This window comes from Agelaius phoeniceus, chromosome Z (assembly GCF_051311805.1).
Source record: "Agelaius phoeniceus isolate bAgePho1 chromosome Z, bAgePho1.hap1, whole genome shotgun sequence".
Taxonomy (NCBI): Eukaryota; Metazoa; Chordata; class Aves; order Passeriformes; family Icteridae; genus Agelaius; species Agelaius phoeniceus.
In genome coordinates, this window is record NC_135303.1 from 75851562 (window position 1) to 75857978 (window position 6417).

At 39.1% G+C, this 6417-nt stretch overlaps 1 long non-coding RNA gene across 1 annotated transcript; it reads right to left on the reverse strand.

The window, feature by feature from the left end:
• Positions 1-863: 863 nt before the first annotated feature.
• LOC143692222 (uncharacterized) lies at positions 864-6129 on the reverse strand. Its single transcript, XR_013180108.1, has 3 exons — positions 6099-6129; positions 5905-6008; positions 864-4508 (listed from the first exon to the last, which is right to left on the reverse strand). It is a non-coding gene; the product is annotated as an uncharacterized LOC143692222 (long non-coding RNA).
• Positions 6130-6417: the final 288 nt, after the last annotated feature.

Consider the following 6417-nt stretch of genomic DNA (forward strand, 5'->3'; position numbering starts at 1 on the left):
CTTTCACCTTCCTTACCCATAGAAACTCTTCTTGGTATTCTTTGTGTTCTTTGCCAAGTTCAGCTCCAACTTTGCCTTGGTCCTTCGGACCCCATCCCTACACAACTGTACCTCATGTCTACACTTTTCCCAGGACATTTGTCCTAGCTTCAGTGCCTGTGCCTTTGCTTCTTTCCTTTCGGTTTCTCCAGCAGGTCCCTACTCAGCCGTGCTGGTCTCTTTCCTTCCTTGCCCAATGTGTTCCTGGGGATTGTCAGCTCCTGCACTTCCTGGAAGATTTCCTTAAAGCCTTGTCAGCTCTGTTCCACTCCCTTGTATCTGAGGGCAGCCTCCCAGAAGATCCCACTGATTATCCCTCTGTAAAGCTGGAAACCTGCTTTCCTAAGGTTCAAGGACCTAATTTTACACCTCAGCTGACCCATATCCCTCAGGACTGCAGACTCCACCAGTGCATGATCGCTGCAGCCCTGGCTGCTCCAATCTTGATGCCCCCAGTTTGCTCACTGGCCCTGGTGACCCTCAGGTCCAGCAATGGACCCTCCAGTAGAGCTGTCTATTACCTGGGTCAAGAAGTTGTGCTCCATGCATTCCAGCATCCCCTGGACTGTCTGCAGCTCACAATGCTTCTTTTTCAGCAGATGTTGGGATAGTTGAAGTCCCCCAGCAGGACAAGAGCCTGTAAACAGGATTCTCCTGTCACTGGAGCAGGAAGGCCTCATCCATAGGCTCCCCTTGGGCAGGCAACCTGTAGTGGATGCTGACCACAAGGTTCCCTTTTTTACCTTGGTCTCTGATTCTTAGCACAGGCTTTAAATCAGCTCATGGCTGTTCTTCAGACACAATTTTCCACACTCAGTCCCACTCTTTATGTAGAGGGCAACCCTTCTGCCTCTCCTTTGTCTCCCATCCCTTCTGAACAGCCTGTACTCATGGATAGTCACACTCCAGTCGTGGCACTTATCCCACCAAGTTTCAGTCATGGCAAAAAGGTCACACTTTCTAGCAACATGGTGTCTTCCAACTGATTGTTTGTTGGCCACGTGCATTGGTGTAGAGGCACCTCAGCTGGGCTTTTAATCATGTCACCTTCCTAGAAGAACATACCTTAATTCCTTTGAAATAATTCTCTGGTGTTTCCCTGTAGGCGCCTATTACCTCAGGAGACCCCAGGTCATGTCCATAAGATTGCAAGTGTTTTCCAGGGAGGCCAGTACAGTTCAGAGTAAGCAGGGCGTAGCTGCACTTTGCTGGGTATCAGTTTCACTCCCAACACTGGTATGCCACCCATAGGCTTATCTCTGCCAAGGCAGATGTTATCTCCTTCCCCTTCAAACTTAGTTTAAAGCCCTCTCAATCAACCCTGCAACTCACAGGCTAGAATCCTTTCCCCTCTTTTAGACAGGTGAACTTCATCTCTCTCCAGTTTCCCTGGTGCTATATGAGCCACCACATGATCAAAAAATCCAATATTCAACTGATGGCCAGTTCATTCAACCAGTCTTTAGGCCATGTGTTTATCAGATAGACTCTCCTATTCCTTTTGGCATTCTTCCCTGATACCAAAGGAGTTAAGAAAACCACCTGTGCTCCTGTCCCTTCAACAATTGCTCCAGTGCTCTGAAGTCCTTTTTGGTTGTCCTGGATCTCCTCTCATCTAGTTTATCACTGCTGACCTGGAGAACCAGCAGTGTGTAAAATTCAGAGGGCTGAATTAGTCCAAGTCTCCTGGTGACATTTCATGCTTTCTTCTGCCTTAGTCAAATCATGTGATCATCCATGAGTATCTTGGGCCAGAATAACCAACTCCTCTTGTCAAGGGATAGGTGAAGCTGCCACAGGTTTAAATCCTAATATTAATTAAGACTGGACTCTTCTTCAATATTCTAAGTAAGTGTTAAGCAGAAAATAGTCTCTATATATAGTTTGATCAGAAAATCAATGCCATGATGCAGAAAAGTTTTTATGAAAGTTTAATTTTGATATGGCTCAATAAAATCATGTCTACCATTTTTCCAAAGGAAAAAAAAAACAAATAGACAATTGTTCTAAATTGAATTATGTTATAATAATGAAATTTCAATCAATCTCCTCTCTTTTACTTTCCAGTCCTATCTCAGATGATCCTCATAACCTTTTCAGGGTCTTAAGGACGAAATTCAACATTAAATCTTACCATTCACTCAGACTTTCTCCTCAATTACTTCTCCCAATTTTTGTCTCTTTCCTTTTACTTTCACCCTTCCAAATCCATGTTTTTGGTTTTTTGTTGGTTTGTTTTTTTTTTTTTTTTTCTCCCCAACATTCCCTTTAAATCTCAGGGGCAGACTGTAAGTATTGCTGAGAGAAACATTCCCATTGTTTGAAATACTTAATGTGACTACTCATTAGTGGTAGCTGTTTTCACAATCTGGCCAGTGTGGTTTATCTTGGTTTCTTTTACAAGAAAAGCTACTGATTTTATCTCTACAGCCCACATCAGTCCTCAGCTTATTATTTCTCCAGAGAGGAGGGGGGGCAAGAGAAAGACCCTGAGTGCCTCTTCCATTTCCTATTAAATAAAACCTTTAGGCTTCTGACATAACAGTGGGACTCAGCTGATAAAATACAGTGGCTTACGTCTGAAATAGTTGTGCTTTTTTGCCCAGTGTAAAAAGAGAAACATTTTCAGGGCACAACTCATCCCATCAAAGTAAACTTCTGAAATGGATCAGATGAATCTCATCTTTAACATCAGCAGTTATCCAGAGGCTCTATTTTGAATAAGTGGCCTCAATCATTAACATTTTTCCCAATGTTTCTTGCTTTAAACATTCTCATTAATAAGTAAACAAAAAGTGCTAAACAAGTTACTCCATATCAGAGAAAGTCTCCTTATTTCCATATAAGAACTTTGTCTCCTCTGTAACACTCAAATTTTCACAGGGAGAAAGTAACAATAGAAAGTAAAAGTTGTACATGCTGTGTGGTCATATAATCAGATCAACCTCATGTCCTATTAAATGCTGAAGAGCAGAGTAGTAAAAAAAAGTGTACATACCAGTTATGGTAAGTTGCCTTTTGCACAAATCTACCAGCCTGGATCACAACAAGCTGCTATGATTTAAAAAGAAAAGAAGGGATTGCATTTGAGTGACCAGTATTCTTTTATTTGTCTTGACATCCTAAACTTTTACATAATTTCTCAAAAGCTGAAACACTCCAGCTAAAATACAAATATTTCTGTTTGGAAAAATTATTGGGTGCTTCATATGAGTTATATTACAGAAGATTCATATGCCAACTCATACTCCATATCCTATGACAACTCACAAGCTTTCCTGTGATTAATACTTAGAAATATGTAGAAATCTTTCAGCTTTGGAAGCTGAAGTCCCACTGGGGAATCCAGAGCCCATGAGAGAAGAAGGACGTGATGTAGCTGAACAGTAGCTCAGGTGAGTCACCACTGAAGCATATCCAGCTATATTATTTCATTGTGGAGACATTCTCTTTTTTTCACTTAAAAGTAAATTGAAATTTCAAAGGAAAGACTCTTCATTAGAAATTATACATGAAAACATGGAGCCTAGTTCTCCATTATAAACAATTCTGATTGATTGTTATAAATGCACCATAATTAATAACTCACCTACAAGATTATCTTCTGTTAACACTTTAGAAAAGCCTGACCATACATTAGAGAGTGAAGTTAAGCATTGAAATGTTATATCAAGTTGTCTTTAAATTAAGTTTTGTCATCATATATTTGCTACTTGTTCAGCAAAAAGTTTTTACACTTTCTTTTCCTTTTTTACTTTGGTATTTTAGTGGCTACTGATGTCGGAGGAGATGTCACAGGGTAGAAAATGTACTGGTATTACAAAAAGAACATTTAGTACAAGGAGTACATTAAACACAACTGACTTTTGATCCCCAGGCTGTCAACATAACATACCCTCACAGAACTTCCATTAAAGAGGTGGTAACACCACCGAAATATTAAAGCTCCCTATGTACTCCTCAGTCCACAATTCAAATTGAAAACTAACCATAAGCCGTCATGCATCAAGAAAAAGAGCAACTGAAAAATGTTATCCAAAGTTAGTTGCAATGATTCTTTACCAAGAGCACTTTATTTTATGGAAATACCTGTCTACACAGGTTTTGCTGAGAAGCTGTAAGGACTGACTGGTAGTATTATCCAATGTTACTTGACCACAGCCCAGTATGTTCCCATTGATCTGGTTGTACATGTCAATGACCACCCTGTGGGGAACCAGAATAAGAACTCTCTGGACACAGTAGGAAGCCTTTCTACTTTTCATAGCTTCAGAACCATATCCATAATCAATGAATATTTAGAAATTACCAAAGAAAAAATCTGATTATTTGAATGAAGTTCCAGTTTGTTGAAAGACAATATATAAGGCAAACAGTATCAACTATGCATCCTTCCTTTGCTCCCATAGGTAAGGCTGAACATGAGGCATATCTTCACAAAGATTTTTATGGTCCACAAAAAAGATTTTCTGAAATGAAGAAACAACAGCAGGAAGTAAACACTATTGGGAATATTTTCAGAAATAAGACTTAGAAGGAAAAGGTGAACGTCAACCAAGTCATTATGTATAACTAGAACAGAAATTATTATTCTATTTTTTCACAGATGCCAATTTCATCTCTTGCTGTGTTGTGAGTCTTTTCAGTTCAACTGAATAATCAAAAGCCAGGTTAACAGCTGGCATAAGCAGTATTCCTATGAAAGAGATTGATGTGTTTCATAGTGCTTGATGTATCATGAATTCTCAGCAGCTCGGTGAGGACTCCTCACATGTAAAGGGTCAAAGGAGTTGTCTCTTCTGTGAGCTCAGTTTCAAAGTGCAAATCCATGTATAATTTTATAGTCTTTCCAGTAGAGAGAGAGACATGAGGGGCTGAGAATGAATGTTTAACCTACATACAACCAAGGTACCCAAGAGAATTTTTTTTGTATTTTCCTAATTAGGTCAGGATCCCATTAAGAATTACTTACACCTTCTCATTAATGTACATTAAAAGGCTTTCAGCCTGCACTTTGGGTAAACAAACAGGCTGTCTATTTTGGAAAATCTAGTTTGGAGGGGAGATGAAATATTTTGTTTGTTTTGGATTCAGGAAGTATAAAGACTGGGACTTTGCTGTACTGAAGACGTGCTTCCATGAGCTTTTCTGTCTCCAAAATAGGTTGCTGTCATAAATATAATTCTGTATAAATAGATTTGCATCGTCTCATGAATTGAATTAGCTGGGTAACTATCTTGATTTAGGTTGTATTGTTTTGTCAGCAAATAAGCACTTAAATCCTGGGGACTGCACAGGTATTTTTTGTATTTGTTTAACTGCCTTAAGCTAGGCATCAAACTTTGCCCTCCTGGAAGTTTAACATTGGTGATAAATAGGGAGAAGAAAAGAAACAGAAGGCATATATCTAAATTAATGTTCAAAGACAGGAGAACAGAAGTAACTCAAAGTAATTCAAACCTGTACCGATTAGCCTAGCAATACTTTACAGTCAGTCAGACCAACCATCTGCATTGCCCATTGCCTGCTACAATTTTTGATTTCTCTTATTGCCAAGATTTTCAAAGTATAAATTCTTCACAAAGGATGGGAATAGGATAGCAAAGTCATTTCACACAGGTTAATAGAGCTGCTTAATACTATAGTTTGTATCCTTTTGCATCATTAAAAAACTGAGGATTTTATTTCCACAATTCACCCAAGAAAGTTGTTTTTATTCTCTCTCTGACGGGAATTCACATTATGACACAGTCTGAAGTTGCATTCATCACTCTGCATTCACAGCACGCTGTCATGCCAATCCTCCCCTCCAGCACTAAGAATAAAAATGATAATGCTTAGGAATTAATCACTCAAATTACTTGCTCAGAAGAAGTACTGCCAACCAAAACTATCTCTCTTCCATCAGGTTTGCCTATGTTTTGAGTGACCTAACAGGGGCTCTCAATTGAACTTGGGTCCAGCAGAGTCTGAAAGTCAAAGACAAATGACATTTTGTGCTTCAAAGGGAAATGGCTGCGGAGAGAAACCAAGACAAATAGCCCAGGGAGTATTACAACCTTTCGAGCAATTCCAATTCACTCTGAGAATATTTACTTTTCTTTTTTTTTTTCCCTAATAAATATTCCTTCCCACACTTGTCATTATGCCATACAAGATCTCACAGTTCTGTTTTTTTAGAACATATGGTCCTTTTGCTACCTACTCTTTCTCTAGAACTCCATTTGGAAATTATGCATAAATACATCCTGTTTTTCTCAGCTAGAAGAGTCACCCTGCTCAATACTCTTCTTTATTAACACCTTTCCACTTGTTGTTGCAGTTGAATGCATGAGAGGAGATATAACATTCTCATTTCATATCAGCAAGTGAGAGGTT